The sequence below is a fragment of the Papio anubis genome, chromosome 10, assembly GCF_008728515.1.
Source record: "Papio anubis isolate 15944 chromosome 10, Panubis1.0, whole genome shotgun sequence".
NCBI lineage: Eukaryota > Metazoa > Chordata > Mammalia > Primates > Cercopithecidae > Papio > Papio anubis.
This window is the reverse complement of record NC_044985.1, coordinates 54,973,628-54,997,209: the sequence shown is the minus strand read 5'-3', so window position 1 is coordinate 54,997,209 and position 23,582 is coordinate 54,973,628. Positions and strand designations below refer to the sequence as shown.

At 41.9% G+C, this 23,582-nt stretch overlaps 1 protein-coding gene across 1 annotated transcript in view; it reads left to right on the top strand.

Annotated features, from left to right (window-relative positions):
- METTL8 (methyltransferase like 8) overlaps positions 1 to 23,259 on the top strand; it is a 186,677-nt gene extending 163,418 nt beyond the window's left edge. The window contains exons 11-12 of the transcript XR_002516416.2: positions 14,585 to 14,815; positions 23,087 to 23,259. The gene's annotated coding sequence lies outside the window, so the exon portion shown is untranslated. The remainder of the gene's footprint in view (positions 1 to 14,584; positions 14,816 to 23,086) is intronic.
- The last annotated feature ends 323 nt before the right edge of the window (positions 23,260 to 23,582 follow it).

Genomic DNA, 23,582 nt, shown 5'->3' with positions numbered 1-23,582 from the left:
AGGTATAAGAGTTCAAGTTCCTCTGCCTCCTCACCAACACCTGGTGTGGTCAGTCTTTAATTTTAGCCATTCAGTAGTTATGGTTTTAATTTGCATTTTCCTAATGACTAATGATGCTGAGCATCTTTTTACATGCTTCATATGCTTATTTGTCACCCGTTCATTTGATTCTTTTGCTTATTTTTAATTGTGCTGTTTTCTTATTATGGAGCCTTTTTTTCTTTTTCTTTTTTCTTTTTTGAGAATCTTGCACTGTTGCCCAGGCTGGAATGCAGTGGCACAATCTCCACTCACTGCAACCTCCGCCTCCCAGGTTCAAGCGATTTTCCCGCCTCAGTCTCCAAAGTAGCTGGGATTACAGGTGCCCGCTACCACACCCAGCTGATTTTTTGTATTTTTAGTAGAGATGGGGTTTTACTATGTTGGCCAGGCTGGTCTTGAACTTCTGACCTCGGCCTCGCAAAGTGCTAGGATTACAGGTGTGAGCCACCATACCAGGCCTTTTTTTCTTTTTCTTTTTGAGATGGAGTCTCACTCTATTGCCCAGGCTGGAGTACAGTGGCACCATCTCAGCTGACTGCAACCTCTACGTCCTGGGTTCAAGCGATTCTCATGCCTCAGCCTCCCAAGTAGCTGAGATTTCAGATGCATGCCATCATGCCGGGCTAATTTTTGTATTTTTAGTAGAGATGATTCTTCTGCCCCAGCCTCCCAAGTAACTGAGACTACAGGCGCCCACCAGCACACCCAGCTCATTTTTATATTTTTAGTAGAGACGGGGTTTCACCATGTTGGCCAGGCTGGTCTTGAACTCCTGACCTCAAGTGATCTGCCTGCCTCAGCCTCCCAAAGTGTTGGATTACAGGCGTGAGTCACGGTGCCGGCCACAGAATTTTATAATTATATACCTCCATTTTTCCCTCCCAGCACTTAGGCTACAGTTTTCTTCATGCATATGTTGTAATCCCCATAACACGTTGTTATTATTTTTGTTTAAACAATTAATTATATTTTAAAGATATTCAAATTATAAGAGAAAAAGTCTTACATAGTTGCCCATGTAGTTGTCATTTTTGTTGCTGTGAATTTTCTGTATAATCATATTTCCATCAGGTGTTATTTTCCTTCTGCCTGAAAGATTTTCTTTAACACTTCTTATATTGCAGATCTGTTAGTGATACATTATTCCAGCTTTGGTATATCTGAAAAAGTATTTATTCCACCTTCATCTTTGAAAAATATTTTTGCTGGGTATAAATTTCTAGGTAACAGTTTATTTTTCTTTTGGGAGCTTAAAGATGTTGCTCCACTGCCTTATCACTTATATCGTTGTTTCCTATGAGGAGTCTTCTGTCATCCTTATCCTTGGTCTTCTGTACATAATGTGTCTTTTCTTCTCTGGCTGCTTTTAGTATTATCTCTTCATCACTAATTTTGAGCAGTTTGATTCTGATGTGCCTTAGTGTACTTGTTTTCTTCATATTTTTGTGCTCAGGATTTATTGACTTTCTTGGACATGTAAATTTTTAGTTTTCATCAAAATTAGAAAATTTTCAGCTACTATTCACTTGAATAGCTTTTCTGTCCCTCCCCCTACTTTAGGGACAACAATTACGTATAAATCAAACTGCTTAAAGTTTTCCCACAGCTCACTGATGCTCTTTTCGTTCTTGTTTTTAATTCTCTTTTCTCTTTGTGTTTTACTTTTGGATCAGTTCTATTGCTATGTCTTCAGATTCACTAATCTTTTCTTTTGCCATTAATTTCATCAGTGTAATTTTAATCTCAGATATTATAGTTTTTATCTATAGAAATCTGATTTATGTTTTTAAAATAGTTCATGTCTCTCCTTAACTTTTCAAATATCTGGAATATAATAATAACTACTATTTCAATATCCTTGTTACTAATTCCTATATCCTATATATAACTGATATTCCTTTATCAGTTTCAACTAGTGTATTTTCCTCCTCCTTATTGGTTATGTTTTCCTGCTTCTTTGCATGCCTAGTAAGGTTTGTTAATGCATAACATTGTGAATTTTAATCTATTGGGTGCAGGATATTTTTGTAATCTTATAAATATTCCTGATCTTTGTTCTGGGATGCAATTAAATTATTTGGAACATTGAACATTTTGCATCTTGCTTTTAAGATTTATGAAGTGGTTGTTTTCGGAGCTAAAAATTGAAACAATTGAACTCATGGAAATAGGGAATAGAATGATGGTTCCCAGAGGCTGGGAAGGGTAGATGGGAGGAGTAGGGGCAAGTGGGGATGATTAGTGTGTGTTAAAAAATTGAACAAATGAATAAGATCTAGTATTTGACAGCAAATAGGATGACTTTGGGAGGCTGAGGCAGGCAGATCACTTGAGCTCAGGAGTTCGAGACCAGCCTGGGCAACATGATGAGACCCTGTCTCTACAAAAAATACAAAAATTAGCAGGGCATTGGCCAGGTGCAGTGGCTCACCCCTCTAATCCCAGCACTTTGGGAGGCCGAGGCCGGTGAATCACCTGAGGTTGGGAGTTCACAACCAACCTGACCAACATAGAGAAACCCCGTCTCTACTAAAAATATAAAATTAGCTGGACTTGGTGGCACATACCTGTAATCCCAGCTACTCAGGAGGCCGAGGCAGGAGAATTGCTTGAAGCTTGGAGGCAGAGGTTGTAGTGAGCCAAGATCGCACCATTGCACTCCAGCCTGGGCAACAAGAGCGAAACTCCGTCTCAAAAACAAAACAACAACAACAACAACAACAACAAACATTAGCTGGGCATGTTGGTTCACACCTATAGTCCCAGCTATTCAGGAGGCTTAGGTAGGAGGATCACTTGAGCCTGGAGGCAGAGGTTGCAGTGAGCCAAGATCACACTACTGCACTCCAGCCTGGGCGACAAAGTGAGACAAGATCTTGTCACACACACACACACACACACACACAGAATTTTTTTCTTTTTTTTCTTTTTTTGAGACAGAGTCTTGCTCTGTCGCCCCAGGCTGGAATGCAGTGGAGTGATCTCGGCTCACTGTGACTTCTGCCTCCCCAGTTCGAGCAATTCTCTTGCCTCAGCCTGTTAGCCAGGATGGTCTCGATCTCTTGACCTTGTGATCCGCCTGCCTCAGACTCCCAAAGTGCTGGGATTACAGGCGTGAGCCACCGTGCCCGGCCAAGGTAGTATTTAAAAAAAAGGAAAGTGTGTTCAATTCCAGAGAAAGGAGGTAAATTCAAAATTCAAAGTGGGAAAGACTGATAACAGCTCATCTCTGGAGAAGAGAATTTAGTAAGAGAAAGAGGGAGACACAACAAGCATATTGTAGGAAAATTTAAACTTTCCCTCTGAAGATTCAATAATTGAGTCATCCTGCAAAATAAACAGACAATAGACAGATTGACAGGAGAAAAAGCATGCAAGTTCATTAATATGCACGTGGACATGGGAGTCCCACAAATATGAGACTCAAAAGGCCAGGTAGCTGAAGCTTAGATAGCACCAATTTCATAGGGAAGAGAGAAATGGAAAATGTAGGCAATTATGAAGGACAGAAATTATTTTCAAGGGAAATGAATGAGTCCAAAAAACAGACAATGGCTTGGGACAAAGTTCCTCTGAGCTCTGGGGGAGGTGGCAGGAAGATGAGGGGTAGAACTTTACTGTGAACAAAGGTTGTCTTATTACGTAAAGTCTCCCAGGTATTCTCTCAGAGCGCCCTCAGAGGAATAGATGAAGAGTCTGTGTGGGCATGATGACTTTTAGTCTTTTTCTCTTTTCTAGTGGTTCATCTTTTCTGGTCTTAAGACAATTGCATTTCTTTTCTTTTTTTTCTTTTTTATTTTTTTTCTTTTTTGAGACAGAGTCTCACTCTGTCACCCAGGCTGGAGTGCAGTTGCACAATCTTGGCTCACTGCAACCTCCACCTCCTGGGTTCAAGTGATTCTCCTGCCTCGGCCTCCTGAGTAGCTAGGATTACAGGTGCGCAGCACCATGCCTGGCTAATTTTTGTATTTTTAGTAGGGATGGAGTTTCACCATGTTGGCCAGGCTTGTCTTGAACTCCTGACCTCGTGATCTGGCCACCTCAGCCTCCCAAATTGCTGGGATTACAGGCCTGAGCCACCATACCAGGCCCGACAATTACATTTCTTTTGGAAGAAGTTTTCCTCAGATAAGGGAATGTCCAGAGAGAGCCTCTCCCTGCACTTGAGGGGAGGAGACAAGAGAAGGTTAGAAAGTCCTTGGTTCTGAGGCAGCTTCTAAGGCTTTCCAATTTCTTTTAACTCAAAAGTGCTCAGCAAGCTGAAGCTTTATACTTTGGGGCATCATTCTCCGTGACCCAACCATGTCATGCCACTGCAGAGAGGTTCCTAATCATTAAGTCCGGCTTTTGCCCGTTTTATCAAGAACAGTCTCTTGACCCAGGAAGGCTTTGTTCAATATTGGGATGCCACATGGCTATACTTCCCAAAGAGAGCAGGTATTCATTCAAGGCAGTTCTGATAACAATTCTCAGGGAAAATAGTGGAAGGGAAACAATGTAGGAACAAGTTATTTTAACACTGTGACTTGCTATTAGAGAGTATCTCTACATATTTAGGGAATTCCCCACAATATGGGTTCCCACCCCATCACTGCAAAAGCCAGACACTCATTGTTCCAGCCTCCTTTGTAGCTGTAACACAGACATGTGATCTGGGATTCATCTATCAGATCCACCAGTACCAGAATCCAAAGCTTGTATACAAGTAGCAGGCGCTGGCTGAATCCATTCTGGTGAGGTGGAAAAGTGACATTCCAGTTTACAGAGGCGGCAATGCCAAGGTTCCTACAGTCCTGTCCAGTGTTGGGAGTATTAGCAGGACCTTGGGTGGTGCAAGTGAAATCTCCCTGAATCAGCAGTGTGAAGTGTAATTTTATGAATTTCCTGGCTCTGTTTCCTGAGACTAGTTTTCTGGTCCCCTTGGAGAGTCTGCATGTGTCCTAATATTCTTTAATACAAGAATTGACAAACTTTTTCTATAAAGGGTTAGCTAGTTGCTACGAACTGAGCTGTGTCCGCCCAAAATTCATATGTCGACACTCTAACTCTAATGTGATGGTATTTGAGGATGGGGCCTTTGGTAGATGAGGTTATGAGGTGGGGCCCTTATGATGAAATTAGAAGAAATAACAGAGTTTGCTATCTCTCTCTGTCTTTGCTGTGCAGGGCATAGCAGAAAGGTAATCATCTGCAACCCAGGGAGAGAGCCCTCACCAGAAACCAACCATGCTGACATCTTGATCTTATATTTCCAGTCTCCAGAACTGTGAAAAAAATATATTTCTGTTGTTTAAGCCACCTAGTCTATGTCATTTTAGTATAGCAGCCTTAGCCAACTAAGACATTAATAAATATTTTAGGCTTTGTAGGCCATATATGAGAATCTTTATTGCAATTACTCAATCCTGCCACTATAGCATGAAAGCAACAAGAGACAGTACTTAAGCAAGTGAGTGTGACTGTGCTCCAATAACATTTTATTTATGGATACTGAAATGTGAATTTCATATACTTTTCATGGGTCATGAATATCCATCTTTTAAAATGTTCTTGTCCAACTAATTTTTACATATATTTTAAATATGTAAAAATTATTGTTAGCTTGTGGGCCATACAAAAATAAGTGCCAGGTCACATTTGCTGACTTCTGCAAAAACATGCCTTTTCTGCTTAAATGACCTAATGTTGGTTTCTGATTTGCAACTAAGAACCCTGACTAATACATTTAGTCTATGCCTGTTTTGGGAGAAGGTTATTCTTAAGCCACTGAGAAAGACAAACACTCATTCTGCTTTTCTTCAACTGCCAGAGAAGAATTTTTTACATAAACCTCTATGGGTCACCTGCTACAATTTTTAGCAACTCATAGGCTCCTCGAACTGTCTGATATAATCCCAGAGTCTCCTCACAAGGAAAGATTTGAAATATATAGTTTTTGTTCCTCTCCTGTAGATTACCTTGCTCTGGAGAGCCTATGCTCATCTGAGTGAGCTATTAGTTTCGTTGTCACTTGAACCACATGACTGTGGATAGACACAGCTCAGTGGCCATAGCTATAGCTCAGCCTTTCTGTAACTGACAGGAAAGATATGTGAAATAAGACACACAGACATGGCAATAAAATGAAGTAGGATGCAAGATGAAAGCAGGTCATTCCCTGGACTTCTTTGTAAGGTGAATTTAGGAAACTGTACCACAGCATTCTGGAAGTTCACACTGACCAAAATCATTAACATTTAGACTCTCCCTTTTTACCCAGGCACTTCACTACAAGACCCAGGCTCTGTTTGCATTTTCAAATAGAGTACCTTGGCTAATAAAAATATGGTGCTTAGCAACAGAAATGCATTGCAACTATATTTAGCCAAACCAAAGCTGTCTAGAAATGTACTGGACAATATGATTGACACAACTGGCAATTCCTCTTGTCCTTTACTGACAGTATCACCTGCTTTATATTCTGATGTGAGAAGAATCTCGTCAGTCTGAGATGATTTGATTTTTCAGGGCAGCAAAGAAAAGGTAGAGGCTGAGGTAGACAAAGAGTCATCTCCTTGGTTATGTTTATAATTTGTAGAATTCTCTCCACCTTTGAATATTTGATCCCCAATTTCACTTTCGAAATTACAATAATTAATCAAAAGAGAAAGCAAAGGCTGGGCATGATGGTTCATGCCTATAATCCCAACTCTTTGGGAGGCCAAGGTATGTGGGTTGCTTGAGCCCAGGAGTTCAAGACCAGCCTGAGCAACCTGGCAAAACTCCATCTCTACAAAAAATACAAAAATTAGTCAAGTGGCTGGGCATGGTGGCTCACACCTATAATCCCAGCACTTTGGGAGGCCGAGGTGGGCAGATCACCTGAGGTCAGGAGTTTGAGACCAGCCTGGCCAACGTGGTGAAACACTGTCTCTTCTAAAAATACAAAAAAATTAGCTGGGCATAGTGGTGCACACCTGTATTCTCAGCTACCTGGGAGGCAGAGGCAGGAGAATTGCTTGAACCCAGGAGGCGGAGGTTGCAGTGAGCTGAGATGGTGCCATTGCACTCCAGCCTCCACAACAAGAGCAAGACTCCGTCTCAAAAAAAAAAAAAAAAAAATTAGTCAAGTGTGGTGGCACACTCACCCGTAGTCCCAGTTACTCAAGAGCCTGAGGTAGGTGGATCGCTTAAGCCCTGGAGGTGGAGGTTGCAGTGAGTTGTGATCGCGCCACTGCACTCCAGCCTGGGTGACAAAGCGAGACTCTGTCTCAAAAAAAAAAAAAAAAAAAAAAAAAAAAATTACGTACACACAAAGAGAGAGAAGTCAGTGCTACCTGGGGACCTGGAATAAGGTCCCTGAGATTGAGAGGAAGAAAGGGGCTCCCAAACATAAACAGTAGTAAGTCATGTTAACAGTATGTACCATTGGTATGATATGAAGAAAGGGGCATTTTGCCTCTGTGGTCCTCCTCCCCAAAACCCATAACCTTATACTAATTATGAGAAAAACCACACACATCTCAGTTGAAGAACATCCCACAAAATGCCTGACCAGTACTCCTCAAATGGTCCTCACAAACAAGGAAAGACTGAGGAACTGTCCCAGCCAAGGAGACATGACAGCTAGACGTAATGTGCTGTCCTGGATGGGATTCTGGAATAGAAAAAGGACATTAGGAAAAAAACTGAGGAAATCTGAATGAACTCTGGACTTCTGTTGATAATAGCACCAATATTGGTTCATTAATTGTAGCAAATGTACTATTCTAATGTAAGATGTTAGCAACTGGGGCATATGAGAACTCTCTGTACTATCTTTACAAAAATTCTGTCAATCAGAAACTGATTTAAAATAATAAGCTTATTAGAAAGAAAAAAAAGTGGACCTTTCCTTTTGCTAGACTTACTCCCCAGCCTTCCACAACCAACCAGAGATTCACTCTGCACTCAGCTCAATCTGTGTTCCATTGTCTGCGTCTGGGTAATAAAGGACGTAAATGATCAACTAAACATTTTTTTAACCAAATCTAAACAGAGATTGGAATTAAAATAGTGTACACAAAAGAATAACTTTCCAAAGAATTTTGTTATTTGTCGATGCGAATAGAACATAATCTGAGAAACTCCCAAGATTGAATTCGACCTTTTATTTTTAACACAACAGCTGAACTCTCAGTGGTTGCCTGCAACAACTACCATCATTGCCTATAGACAGCACCTCTTTCAAATTAAGGAACATTCCTTGAAGTTCTCATTAAATGCACATTAGTGTTTGGGGTTTGATATCCTGGGAGTGATGATGGTTCAAGTTACTCCGTACAGAGTTGAATTCTTATATGAAGCAGAAGCATTATGAGGAATCTGAAATGGATTCTGCAGAACAGGTTTGTTTTAAGTGTGCTATTCGGTACAAACACCTGCTTTGGGAATTTTATGAGAGAAAGTAAAATTATGACTGATTACGACTCTGTGGCTATGATTTTAGCAGTCATTTCTCCTCTTAATATAACCTCACAGAGGTCATTCTTAAACAGAGAAAAATTGGTGAGTGATTATCTTGTCACTGCCCCTCACAATTGGTCACAATCTAAGCTGGCCGATAGAGGAAGGAGGAATCTCTTGGTTTGTCTCTTTAGCAGTAAAAAAGCAGGGGACTCAAAAGCCTTTTTCTGCTGCTTCCAGGTCCTGTATTTGAGATTTGGAAGCTGTATCAGGTCATTTTGATGACCTTTCTGATCTTTATTTGAATTGAGTTCTGATCATGTGCCTTTCTCTCTGCTTTTCTTTTGTCTGCATGATAAAGATTTACAAAGGAGGCTGGGCGTGATGGCTTACATCTGTAATCCCAGCACTTTGGGAGGCCAAGGCAGGTAGATCACCTAAGGTCAAGAGTTTGAGACCAGCCTGGCCAACATGGTGAAACTCCATCTGTACTAAATATACAAAAATTAGCTAGGTGTGGTGGCGGGCACCTGTAATCCCAGTTACTCAGGAGGCTGAGCCAGGAGAATCTGTTGAACCTGGGAGGCAGAGGTTGCAGTGATCCAGGATCACGCCACTGCACTCCAGCCTGGGTGACAAGAGTGAGACTCCATCTCCAAAAAAAAAAAAAAAAAGATTTATGAGGGCAAGAAGAGAAAGATCACAGGACTGGATATCAACATCCCCAGCTTTGCCATTAAATGAGTTTTGTCACCTCGACAGGGCACTTTGGCTCTCTGTGCCTCATTTTCCTAAGCTATAAAATTGGATTCCTAATACTTGCTCCAGTTTCACTGTTACTATGAAGATCAATGATCCTAACAGATGTCAACAAGATCTTGCTGTATCACTCAGACTGGAGTGTGGTGGTGCAGTCATAGCTCACTGTAGCCTCCAACTCCTAGGCTCAATCTATCCTTCTGCTTCAGCCTCCTGAGTAGCTGGGACCACAGGCACACACCAACACATATGGCTTTTTTTTTTTTTCTTTTTTTTAAGTTGAGACAGAGTTTGTTATGTTGCCCAGGCTGGTCTTGAACTTCTGGGCTCAACTATCCTCCCACCTCATTCCCAAAGTGCTAGGATTATAGGCATGAGGTACCACACCCAGCCTAAAATTTAAAATGCAGCCCAAAGTCATATTTGAATACTTAAAGGGAACTACTCAGGATTTCAAAGTGCCCTTCAAGCCCCCTAAAATGGCATTTTACTAGTGACCAAGGTGTCAGAAGCTATAATTTGGTCACAAGTTTCACATGACAGAAACGAGTTCTGGCTGATTTAAGAAGGAAACAAAAAAAAGGATTCTCTGTAGTATCTATGTCCTGTGTCACTGATTCAAAGTCGAAGGCAGATATTTCTAATTGGCTTTGCTCACATTGTGTAACACCATCTTCCAGTAAGGGAGCTGGGAAATGAAGATCTGGCATTTTCTGCTTCTGAAGCGGGAAGTAGGCACTTTTTCCCATTAAGACTCATAAAGTAGGATTCCCCAAACATAGGAAGAAGTTTCAGATGCTGAGTAGTACCCCAAGAATAATAAATATCTCTTATGTGGAATTCTTAGTTGGGTGAGGGACTGCCTACTATTGGAGAAACTGCAAATATACATCCAACACAATTGGCCTCTACCCTGGGTGTGTTTCTGGCACTCCTATCTGTGACCCCTTATCCATTCTATAGCCTATTTCCATGAACTTAGTTTTCTCAAACTTTGCGAAATTTGCTTCTGCTAGCCAACTCTGAGGCTCACTTCTGACTCCCAGCTAAGTCACAACCCTTTTCCCATAAATCCCAACTCGGGGCACAACTCAGAATTGAAGCTATAAGAGAAAAATAAGCCACACAGCAATGTTGACCTCTACCATACTTGGTGAAATTAGCAAATAGCTTGTTTTTTAGGTAGGACATCAGTAGCCCAAATTATTAGAATGGAATGTATTTTTATATGTACTCTTAAAGTTAGTTATTCTTTCAGATTTTGGAAATGTTGGTTCTTCTTCTTATCAGAAGTGTTCCCTAAACAGTTTGTGCAGGCATTCTCCTGATGGTGCCTGTGAGTGCCAATGACATTTTTAAAAGCTTCTTTTCACTTTTTAATTTGATGAATGTAGAACTTAAGCCCTGATCTGAAGATGAGAAAGGCCTTTTCAAATCAAAGTTTCTAAAGAATGCCCCCAAATGATCAAGATGCTCGTCAGGGTATTGAGGCAAAGTGACTTGCGGGGTGATGGAGTTGGGGGGGCGGATATTCAAAATGAAGGCAGCAGGGAGGTTGGAGGCCTCCTTATTACCCAGTGGATTTGCCAGCCCTCTCTGCTTTTAGGCAGCAAGGAGAGACTATGAGGTATGTGCTGCAAAAGTTATTTTCAGAGCTGTAAAGATTTAATCATTTCACTGTTTTTAACCAGAGGAACCTTTTATTTCTTCTACTACATTGGAACAAATTTTAAAAGGAAAGCACACAGTCCCTGACTTACAGTAATGGACTCAAAGCACTTACTCACTCCTTCCCTGCGCATGCTGTCATTATTGCTCTTCGACAGGCTGCACACAGATGAACTCTCATTCGTGCACTCTACAAACACTTGTAAAGTACCTATTTTGTGACTACTACCGTGTGAGGCAGGCAGGAATCTGACATGAAGCCAGTAAATCTCTAGCTTCAAAGACCCTCAGTGTCATGTGCCTCTTCCAAGAGGGCACCTAGCAATATATTTATGTGGTCATATGTTTTTGCAAAATTTGCAGAGGTAAGATACTCTAACCACAATTGATTAAGATTATTATCTCTTTCCACTTTGACATCCCCTTTACTACAGTTCTCCCTTGTGTCTAGTGGCATTGGAGATTCACAGTCATTTTGAGATTCCTCTAAGGTAATTTGGACTAGGAATACATTTAGTTCAGCTTTAGTGGGATACGTTTATGTGTTTGGCAGCCATTTCTGTAAATAGTTAAGCTATGCTGGCCATCCCAGCTTAGGAATGGCTGGTAGGAATACTTCTACTCTTCAACATGACAAGTCATCTGATGTTGTGACCTGATGGTGCAAGGCATTGATGATACACTGGTTAATAGGAGTATAGTCAATACAAAGAACAGTTAAGTTTAGTCACTGTGTATCATAATTTGAAATGTTCTGAAATGTTACAACCCATATATGTAAGACACTTGGTAGAGGCTTCCAAAATTTGATAGCATTGTGAAAATTTACATGACTTAGCAGTAATGAATTGGGGAACTGAAATAAGCTTTTCTAGGAAATATTAGAAAACATGTTGATCAACCATGCTAGAGAAAAGCATGAACGACCTTTCTAATCAGTACAGGAAATGATCTTATTATTGTCATATAAAAGAGGAAATCGAAGGCTGGAGCCAGTGGCTCATGCCTGTAATCCCAGGACTTTGGGAGGCTGAGACAGGTGGATCACCTGAGGTCAGGAGTTTGAGACCAGCATGACCAACATGGTGAAACCCCATCTGTATTTAAAATACAAAATTAGCCAGGTGTGGTGGTGCACGCCTGTAATCCCAGCTACTTGGGAGGCTGAGGCAGGAGAATCACTTGAACTCAGGAAGCAGAGATTGCAGTGAGCTGAGACCAAGCCATTGCACTCCAGCCTGGGCAACAAGAGTGAAACTCTGTCTCAAAAAAAAAAAAAAAAAGAAGAAGAAAAGAAAAAGAAAGAGGTAACCAAAGAGTACAAGTCGAAAAAGTAGGAAAAAAAGATAGAGATGTGTCAGGCAGTTAATAAAGAAAAATATTTCATTTTCAGAGATGTCATAGTGTTTATTAGCTTTTTATACTTGTAATTTGTGATTTCTTCATACCTAATTTTGTATTCTTTTGAAAAATCCTTCCTTCCCCAAACTATGTAAGCTTCAGGCCCACAGACCTGGATTTCCCCCTGGTAAGTGAATGAAGATGCATTAAGGCCCATCTTAGTCTTGCAAGTGCTCACAGTCTAATAGAACAGACAGACAAGGAAACAAGCAGTTCCACATAGTGTGAGAAGTGCTGCAATATGACATCATCTAACCAACTGGGGTAAAATTGATCCTAACCTTGCATATATCCATGTGTGAGTTTTTTCTGACACCAAATGTGTGGTGTTGAAACCGCCTTTGCAAAATTATGACTGACATAGCGAAAGAGATCTAACTTAATTGACTCCATCTTCCTTCTAACCTCTGAGCAGTCCTTGTTCATTCCTGGACGTGGACTGACCTAACTTTGGGAGGAACTTAATTTATAGTTAAAAACAAAGATGATAACAGCCCTTTCCCAAAACAAACCTCCTTCTTTTCTGGGGACTAGACTGCCTTTGTAGGACTAAGAAATTAGCCACAAGATTAGAAATTATGGTTTAGGAGTCATGCATCTGGAGGCTACAAGATTCTGACCCTCCCTAAACTGCTCCTAAGATCAGCGTCTGAGATATTTTGCACATTCTGCACTTGATGGATCAGCTGGCACCACCCAGTTCAATAAACTGGCTCATTTGATCTTGTGCCCCCTCCCCACCAGGAACTGACTCAGCACAAGAAGACAGCTTCAACTCCCTATGATTTCGTCTCTGACCTGACCAATCAGCACTCCCAGCTCACTGGCTTCCCCCATCCACAAGTTGTCCTTAAAAACTCTGATCCCCGAATACCCAAATGCTCAGGAAGATTGATTTGAGTAATAATAAAACTCTGGTCTCCTGCACAGCCGGCTCTGTGTGAATTACACTTTCTCTATTGCAATTCCCCTGTCTTTAGAAATCGGTTCTGTCTAGGCAGTGGCCAAAGCGAAACCATTGGGTGGTTACAGTGTCTTTTCCAACACATTGTTCCAACACCCATTCACCAATTACCTCTCACCAAGTGGGTGTTCTTCAATTCCATTCAACTCTGATGCTAACTACCCAGAGTTAGTGCAAACCCCACAGGTTAAAGTCATGGTCCCACAAGACTGCCCCCACTTCAGATGCTAGGTAGAAGTCTTGCGTTTCCAGGCTACTCACACTTCTATCCTATTTGGCTGCAAACTTGGGGTTTCCCATGACCCTCCCTCATGTTTGATAATTTGTTAGAACAAATTGCAGAACTCAGGGAAGCACCTTGCTTATGATTACTGTTTTATTATAAAGGATGCAATTCAGGAACAGCCATATGTAAGAGATGCATAGGGCAAGGCTGTGGGTGAATGGAAGTGGAGGACTTCTGAAACTGTCCTTGTACAATCACCCAACGGGTGCTTCCAGCTTGCTGCACAGACAAAACAATTCACTGAGACTATGGTATTGCAGTAAAGACAGAACTTAATTAACCCAAGACAGCCAAGCAGAAGGACTGATGTTATCATTCAAATCACTCTCTCCAAGAACTCAGGCTCGGGTGTTTATGGATAGTTTGGCAGGCAGGGGGCTAAGGAATGGGTGCTGCTGATTGGTTAGGGATAAAAGCATAAGAGTGTGGAAAACAGTCCCCGTGTGCTGAGTCTGCCTCTGGGTGGGGCTACAGGACCAGTTGAGTCATAAATCACTAGTCCAGTTGGAATTAATCAGTTGCCTGAATACAAAAGTTTGGAAAACATCTCAAAACACCAATCTTAGGTTCCACAACAGGGATGTTTCCTACAGGAGCAATTGGGGAAGTCACAAGACTTGTGACCTCTGGCCACATGACTCCTGAGCAGTAAGAGATTAAAGAAATTATGCCTACATTTTAGCAGAATTCAGGCCCCTTCCATTACAAAGGCAGTTTCAGTCCCTGAACAAAGAAGGGATCAGTTTCAGGGAGGGACTCTTCTCATTCTTGCTTTAAACTATGAACTATATTCCTCCCACAGTTACCTTGCCTTAGGCTATGAGACTAGAAACAAGGTGGAGTGAGCCAGGTTAGATTTTTCTCATTGTCATAATCTTTGCAAAGGTGATTTCAATCACAGAGTTGACAAGAATTACATGCCAGGTTCTGGACAGAAATATAATTAAGCATGAGTCAGGCTGCATTTTGGCCTACTTACTTGTAACTGAAAGTCACATAGCACTAGATACTGACCATTTGCATCCCCATTGTTTCTATAGGTGGGATTTTGGATGTTAGAATCATGAGGCTTTTGTTTAAGAGTTGCTTAAGATGTTCTTCAGATCCTGAATTCCAGCAGAACAGCTGACATCCACAACCAGTTTGAGGATCCCCACAGAAGAGCTGAATCAACATGAGAATGCAGTTTCTTCATCTCTCCAGTCCATGACTTCTCCCTGCAATCCCCACACCTCTGCCCACTCCAAACCCCTTACAAACTCCTCAGGGAGGTAAGTTTGAGGTTTCCTTCCATCTCCTTGTTCAGATGCCGTATGATTATTAAACTCTTTCTCTGCTGCAATCCTTGAGGTCAGTGCGTCGACTTGCCATGCTTTGGGTAAGGAACCTGTTACAATCACACTTCCATGTCCTCTTCGGCAGTGCCACTCTCCCACCATATCAATGTTACCAACTCAGAAGCTCTCTAAATCTCATTGTTGAAGAGTTTTTATCAAAGCTTTGTTATGTAGGTGTGATTGATCAAATCATTGGCCATTGGTGATTGAGCTCAATCTCCAAACTTTCTCCCCTCCCCGGAGGTTGGAGGGTGGGGCTAAATGTTCAACCCTCTGAACCCATGTTTGGTCTTTCTGGGGACCAGTCCCCAACCTGAATCTGTCTAAGGTCACCCTGAGTCACTTCGTTAACATAAACTCTAGTATGGTCAAAAGGGGCTCATTATGAGTATCAAAAGATATGCCTATCACTCAAGAAATTCCCAGAATTTAGGAGCTCTGTGCCAGGAACTGGAGGCAAATAAAGACCAACTATACTTTATTATACCACAGCTCAACACCATTAATTTGATTTATAAAGCTATGAAGTTAGACGATGAGACAAACTTTTCTGAACCATGTACCCAAAGACTACCCCCAAAATTTCCCCCAAAGTTACTTCCCCAAGAAGCTTTGTCAAAATTTCCATTAGAATTGATTTTCGGCTGGGTGTGGTGGCTCATGCCTATAATCCCAGTTCTTTGGGAGGCTGAGGCAGGCAGATCACAAGGGCAGGACTTTGAGACCAGCGTGATCAACATGGTGAAAGCCTGTCTCTACTAAATATACAAAATTAGCCGGTCGTGGTGGCATGCACCTGTAATCCCAGCTACTTGGGAGGCTGAGGCAGGAGAATCGCTTGAACCTGGGAGGCAGAGGTTGCAGTGAGCCGAGATTGCACCATTGCACTCCAGCCTGGGCAACAGAGCGAGACTCCATCTCAAAAAAAGAAAAAAGAAGAAAAGAGAAGTTATTTTCAGTTCCTTGGCCCAAGGTTCCTTGCAACAATCCTTTCATTTTTGCTTTGCTACAATCAAAACAAGGAACAAATTATGAAGAATATTAAAAGAGACTTTCTATAGTGTATGCATAAGTTGTTATGAAATTTGAAGTTGTATGTGATGAATTACTATTTAGAGTACACTATTCAGCATTAGATATATAATTTATTGACTATAGAGTATAAGGTTGCTATTCCATATTTGTAAAATAGAAGAATTGGAGTCTCTGGATGGTTTTAAAGTTCCTTCCAGTTTTTTGCTTCTTTCATTTTAATAAATACCCAGCATTCATTAAATCATGGGCTTCAGGGCCTTAGACGCTTCATCTCCTTCTTACAGCTTCAAAAGGGAAAACCAGATTCCATTTACATCATTTTAATTAACACCATTTTTGAGAACATAAATCAATTGAATTGTATGGACTTCCTACAGCTATGCCTTTATCATGGTATAACTTATGTTTAAATAGTTCTGAGAAAAGAAAAACAGCTCAAAGAGATCTCAGCTCTGTGAGATTTGCAGGCCCAGAGAGACACAGTGTGGGGCTTGCAGTCATCCCCTACTCATGCCTGGGGGTAATTGTTTAAAGTCATTTTGTTCCTGACTAGCTGCCTCACGTACTGTCTTCATGTTCATGTTTCTGGAATTTCTGATACCAAGGACAGTGTATAGCCAATCAATAGCTTATTTTATTATATTTATCTCTTTTTTTCCTTTTCTTTAAGAGACAGGGTATCACTATGTTGGCCAGGCTGGTCTTGAACTCCTGAGCTAAAGCATCTTCCCACCTTGGCCTCCCAAAGTGCGGGATTACAGGCATAAGCCACCATGCCCATCCTACTTATGTTATTTGAATAGAAATTCTTTTCCTTTTTGACGAGCAGATTAAAAACAACAACAACAAAAATAATGGAAATTCTTGGTAACCAACTCAGGAAGTGTCTCTTCTTTTCCTTTTAAAATCCTTGGCCAGGCACGGTGGCTCACACCTGTAATCCCAGCACTTTGGGAGGCTGAGGCAGGCAGATCATCAGAGGTCAGGAGTTCAAGACCAGCCTGGCCAACATGGTAAAACCCTGTCTCTACTAAAAATAAAAAAAAATTAGCTGGGCATGGTGGTGGGCGCCTGTAGTCCCAGCTACTCAGGAGGCTGAACCACTAGAACTGCTTGAACCCAGGAGGCGGGGTTGCAGTGAGCTGAGATTGCACCACTGCACTCTATCTAGCCTGGGCAACAGAGTGAGACTCCGTTTCAAAAAAAAAAAAAAAAAAAAATTTAAAGTGTTTTATTTTCTTTTTGTTTTTTTAATTGGGCAGCCCCAGAACCAGAATAGATCCAGAGAGACCCCGCCCCCTGATTTTTTGTAAGTTTCTCTGAAGATGCAGGTTGGCCACAGCAGATTGTAAAACTGCAGGGTTTAGCAAAGAAATCACTTAAGCTAATTGAGAAGCGATTAAGGAGAAGGTTAACTGGATGAATTAGGAATTTAGTTACTAGAGTAAATTTTTTCTGATTGAAAGGAAATAGTGCCAGACACAGTGGCCCATGCCTGTAATCCCAGCACTTTGGGAGGCTGAGGTGGGAGAATTGCTCGAGGCCAAGAGTTCCAGACCAGCCTGGGCAACACAGTGAGATCTCTGTCTCTGCAAAAACAACTTAAAACATTAGTTGGGCATGGTGGGACATGCCTGTAGTCCTGGCTACTCAGCAGTCTGAGGTGGGAGAATCACTTAAGTCTAGGAGTATGGGGCTGCAGTGAGCTATGATCATACCACTGCACTCCAACCTGGTTGACAGAGCAAGCTTTGTCTCCAAATAAAAGGAAAAGAAGTAAACAAGTTTAAAAAAATACATAAATAAATAAGAAAGGAAACAAAGTGGTTAGACAGAGACTTCAGATAGTAGTAGAAGGGAAAAAAGGAGGGTGAGGGGAGAATAATTTTTCCTGAACAGAAAGAAGAAAGAGCAAGGAAAAGAGGTATTAGAGAAAGACTATTGCCTTTAAGGACATAGAAGTCATACTCCACAAGATTCTGAATTAACATACACCGTGGGAGAAACCCTGTAATATCTATTAGGACTTTTGAAGAGTGATTTATTCCTAGCATGTCATAGGCCTGGAAGCTTTAAAACTGAGAGAAAAAGAAGGATTTTTTTGAAAACTAGAAGAGAAAAATCAAGATTTTGTTATGAAGTGTCAACTAAATGACATAGTAACAAAAGTGTGTATCAAGACCTGTTTGACTATTTTAAAAGTTTGTTTGATTTTATATAGCACCTAAATATGTTGATACATTTGTAATCAGTGTTTCAGTGTAATAAAATGATCAAGAACACAATATTCAAGACAGATAAGACTGGATTCTATTAGAATTAAGACTGGCATCTTAAATTCTCTGAGCCTCAGTTCTTCATTTGTAAAGGTAGAGTAATATTTGATACTAGCCTGCCAAGAGGATTCAATAATGGAAAGAAAGCCTTGACAATGTCTGGTGGGTCGGGATACCCCAGGAAGAACTGATTTCCTCCTGAGTCTTTGGACAAGCAATCAGAATCAAGTAGCTCTCTAGACCACTGATTGTCAGAGCACAGCTCTCCCTTAGTCCCATTGAATGCCATGGGATTGTGGAAAGTCTAAAGGTCACCTAGTCCTTTCTCCCCACCGAGGCAGGAATTCACTCTACAATATTGTTACTTATGCCTAAACATGTCTACTTTGGAGAAATTACTTCTTAGTATGGCAGCCTATCTTGTTTTAGAATAACTCTATTAGGAAACTTTACCTTATATTGAACCAACATACACAAATCTGCCTCTCACTTCTATTCCTGGGTCTTTGTTCTGCTACCTGGAGTTCACACAGTCAGTTGTGTCCTTATTTCTTTTTCTTTTTCTTTTTTATTTTTTTTGGGGGGCAGGAGGGGAACGGAGTTTTGCTCTTGTTGCCCAGGCTGGGGTGCGGTGGCGAGATCTCGGCTCACTGCAGCCTCCGCCTCCTGGGTTCAAGTGATTCTCCTGCCTCAGCCTCCCAAGTAGCTGGGATTATAGGCGCCCGCCACCATGCCCAGCTAATTTTTTTAATTTTTAATTTTTATTTTTGTATTTTTAGTAGAGATGGGTTTTCACCATGGTGGCCAAGTTGGTTTTGAGCTCCTGACCTCAGGCGATCCACCCACCTCAGCCTCCCAAAGGGCTGGGATTACAGGCATGAGTCACTGCTCCCGACCCGCTTCCTTATTTCAATCAGCAAACGGGCTCCACCTGCACTGCCATGGGCCTTTCCTTTCCCAGGCTCTTTTCTCTGCAGTCCCACTGTTGTGTTTTGTCCAAAATGCAACATGAGGAAAAGCCTCATGGGGAGGCTACCTCTCCTCTGAGCATAGTGATTTGAACAGAGGACCTTTTGCAAATTTTTGTCTAGGGTCAGGACAGAGGGCATAATTTAAACTGACACAATGACTGTTCACTTTATCGATCATCTGTTACATAATACAATCGAAACAGAGCTTCTCTCTCCTCCGAGAAGGTGCCAGCTGAAGAGCATATGGACTCCTCTTGCCACTGACCTAGCCCTTCACTATGAAAATCAAATAATGTTAGATTCTTTAGTCAAGTAGAGCCTAATCTCGAGCATGGGAAAATAGAGCAGAAACGGGCCACTTGTTCACCAAAGGACTGAGAAAACACTTGAATGGGGCTCATAGTCTGTCTCTCTTCTTTCTCTCATCTCTCTTTTTTTTTTTTTTTTTTGAAATGGAGTCTCGCTTTGTCACCCAGGCTGGAGTGCAGTGGTACGATCTTGGCTCACTGCAACCTCCACCTCCCGGGTTCAGGCAATTCTCCTGCCTCAGCCTCCTGAGTAGCTGGGACTACAGGCACATGCCACCATGCCTGGCTAATTTTTGTATTCTTAGTAGAGATGGTGTTTCACCATGTAGGTCAGGCTGGTCTCGAACTCCTGACCTCGTGATCCACCCACCTCGGCCTCCCAAAGTGCTGGGATTACAGGTGTGAGCCACCGTGCCTGGTCTCCTCTCTTCTCTTTTCTTCTCTTCCTTTCTCTCTCTTTGTCTCTTTATTTTACTCAGAAGAGATCTTTTGATAGAGAAAAGTATCAAGAATTAGAGCACATGAATGGCTGGGCACAGTGGCTCACATTTGTAATACCAGCACTTTGGGAGGCTGAGGCAGGAAGATCACTGGAGCCCAGGAGTTCAAGACCACCCAGGGCAAGATAGAGAGATCTCGTCTCTACAAAAAATAAAATTAAAAAAATTAACTGGGTATGGTGGCATGCTCCTGTAGTCCCAGCCATTTAGGAAGCTAAGGTGGAAGGATCGCTTGAGCCCAGGTCAAGGCTGCAGTAAGCCATGATTGTCCCACTGCACTCCAGCCTGGGTAACCAGAGTGAAAATCTGTTGAAAGCAAAGAAAGTAAGGAAGAGAGGGAGGAAAGAAAGAAAGAAAGAAGGAAAGGAAGGCAGGGAGGCAGGCAGGCAGGCAGGCAGGCAGGCAGTCAGGCAGAGAGAGAAATAGAGAGAGAAAGAGCTCTCATTGGGAAACAGGCTATTATTATTCTGTTTATAAATGAAAAAAATAGGGAAGGAAATGGTAGATGGCAAGTGGCCAAATGAAACCTCAGACTCAGATTATAGAACTCCAGTAGCTACACATTGCCCATCAATATTCTCTTCCCTGTAAAGCAGCTGTACCCAACATTTTGATGCCAGTGACTGGTCTCATGAAAGACAATTTTTCCATGGACAGTGGGGGCGATGGTTTCAGGATGAAATTCTTCCACCTCAGATCATCAGACATTAGATTCTCATAAGGAGTATGCAACCCTCACACATGTAGTTCACAATAGGGTTTGTGCTCCAGTGCGAATCAAATGCCGCCATTGATCTGAGAGGGAGCAGAGCTCAGGTGGTAACGCTCGCTCACTCACAGCTCACCTCCTGCTGTGTGACCCAGTTCCTAACTGGGCCTGCGGGTTGGGGACCCCTGCTGTAAAGGAGAATTTTTTTCTAAGCCCTAGCCTTACAAAGTTACCAAATGATTATGACAAATTGTACATTTCATGGCAAGGGATAGGATATCTATGATATCCAACTTGAGCCTTGCTTTGACAGAATCTTCTACTGGAGTTCAATTTATTTATGTAACCACCATAAAGTTTGTATAATGACCCTGATCGAGTATTTTTGTTTGCTGAAAGAAATTGCTCGAGGAACAGTTATCCTGAAATAACATTTCTAAAGTTGTATGTTTCTTTGAGGTCAAGTAAAGCAGAGTTTATTTTACCCCAGGCTCAACACATTATGAGGTTCTTAAGACACTCAAATAAGGTGCCCTTGCAAGTTCTCCATTTATTGCCTCGCAGCTCCAAATTCACTCTTCATTGCCTGCTCTGCAAAAATGGAACTGGGCCCTTTAAATATTTTTCCTTTTCCAACTGGTAAATGTTAAGTTTTGTCACTAGGCGTCTTTGGTAAGATATTGCAAGATGAACAGGGTTTCCTTCCTGGTTCCTGTGTGTCTTGTAGCCATCTCCTGCAGTGTAAGTGGCTTCTCTGACAACCAGTAATGGATGTGGCTTCTCCATCCCTGGGCTCCTGCTGTGCATGGGGTGGTCAGCAGTACCAGAAGCCAGCAACTTCCCCTGGCACCCCTCTTATGTGGTTTTGTAGTGGAACATCTCCAGCAAGATACCTCCTCCTTAACAGCTTTCCTTGGCAGGATGAATTTCCAGCAAGTTACACTAACCTGGCACCACACCGACTTCTCCATTCAGGGAGTCACATGCCCATGCCCTCCCTAACAAGGTCTGGCTCTCAAATTAGAGGGGCAGGGAGACTCTTCCTTAGTGATTTTATCTCAGCCCTAGAGGTAGTGGCTGCTACTTTTATCTAATATTCCTATATTGTTTAGAAATGTTTTTTACTTCTTACTAGACTTCTCTAATTATTCCAATCTTCTGTTATGATTACTAGTTCTTTATATTAAACTTCACCTGTTTGAGGCCAGGTGCAATGGCTCACACCTGTAATCCCAGCACTTTAGAAGGCCAAGGCAGGCGGATTACCTGAGGTCAGGAGTTCGAGACCTGCCTGGCCAACCATGACCAACATGGTGAAACCCTGCCTCTACTAAAAACACAAAAATTAGCTAGGCGTGGTGCCAGGCACCTGTAATCCCAGCTACTCGGGAGGCTGAGGCAGGAGAACTGCTTCTTAACCTGGGAGGCAGAGGTTGCAGTGAGCCGAGATCACACTACTGTACTCTAGCCTGGGTGACAGAGTGAGACTCTGTCTCAAAAAAAAAATTAAATAAATAAACTTCACCTGTTTGAATTACTGTGTGGTTTCTGCCCCATGATTGACCTTTGACTTAAATAGTACCTGTATTGTACAATTTAAATGTTGGCCCTCCTCAACTATATAGTTTAGATTATTGAAATACTCTGTTTAGTGAGGACTCTTCCTGCTGCAATTAAGAGTAATCCAGTACATATTAGCTTAAACAAAAAATACTTTATTGGTTAAAAGCACAAAACCTCAGAAAGGACAGGAATGGTGGGTTCAGAGAATCAAACACTATCATATCTATGTCTCTGTCTTTCTTTTCTCTCTCCTTCCTCTGTTACTGCCTCTGGTTTTTGCATCTTTTTTTTTTCTCTGTGTGGCTTCATTGTCTCAGGTCTTCTATAACTGTGCAGCTAGAATTGTGGCCACATTTGTGTCCAGGCTTTATAATTCTGTGCTTGGGAGGAGACCCTCATCCCACTTCAAAAAAAAAAAAAAAGTATCATTTTCTTTCGTCTCCAGTTAGAAAAGTCTTGAGAAAGACTTGACTTGACCTGAGTCATGTGCTTATCTATAGATTAATCAGTGTGGCCAAAGAGGTAGGAAAAATTGGCCCATCCTGGGCTACATGCTCACCTTTATTGCCAGAGGAGTGGGTACAGTGATTAGCGGCGCCCAAAAGATTCACTTGTGTAGAATGGTGAAACTTCTGATTGTCCAAAATCATGAGGGATGCTGTTCTAGGCAAACAAAGCTATAGTCTTTAAAGATATAGGCTCAAGCTTCGTGTACTGAAAAAGATAAAATTTTTCTGGTAAAAGCAATGGTCATTCATAGCAGTTTGATGGTTAAATAATGGCAGTAGGTCCCCCTTCTTTAACCAATCGATCACGGTAATAATTGTTAGCATATTTCCTCAGTCCAACAGGACTTAAGTGTGGCAGATATTGTTGACCGCCTGTCAGCAGCCAGTTCTTCCCACATTGTTTATCAATAGAATCCGGATTTGGTGTGCCCTCACCATGGCCACGTGCTCAGTGAAGGAGCCCCTCCTCAGCACCAAAGGGTGAGTCTCTGTTAGCAAAGTCTATTGTGGCAATTCCATTTTTATTGCCATTGATTCTTTGTTTTGTTTTTTTGTGTTTTTTTTTTTTTTTTTTTTTTTTTTTGAGATAGGGTCTTGCTCTGTCACCCAGGCTGGAGTACAGTGACATGACCTCAACTCACTGCAACCTCTGCCTCCTAAGCTCAAGCCACCCTCCCACCTCAGCCTCTTAAGTAGCTGGGACTACAGGTGCTCGTCACCACACCTGGCTAATTTTTGTATTTTCAGTAGAGATGGGGTTTCACCATGTTGTCCAGGCTGGTCTCGAACTCCTGACCTGAACTGATCCACTCGCTTCGGCCTCTCAAAGT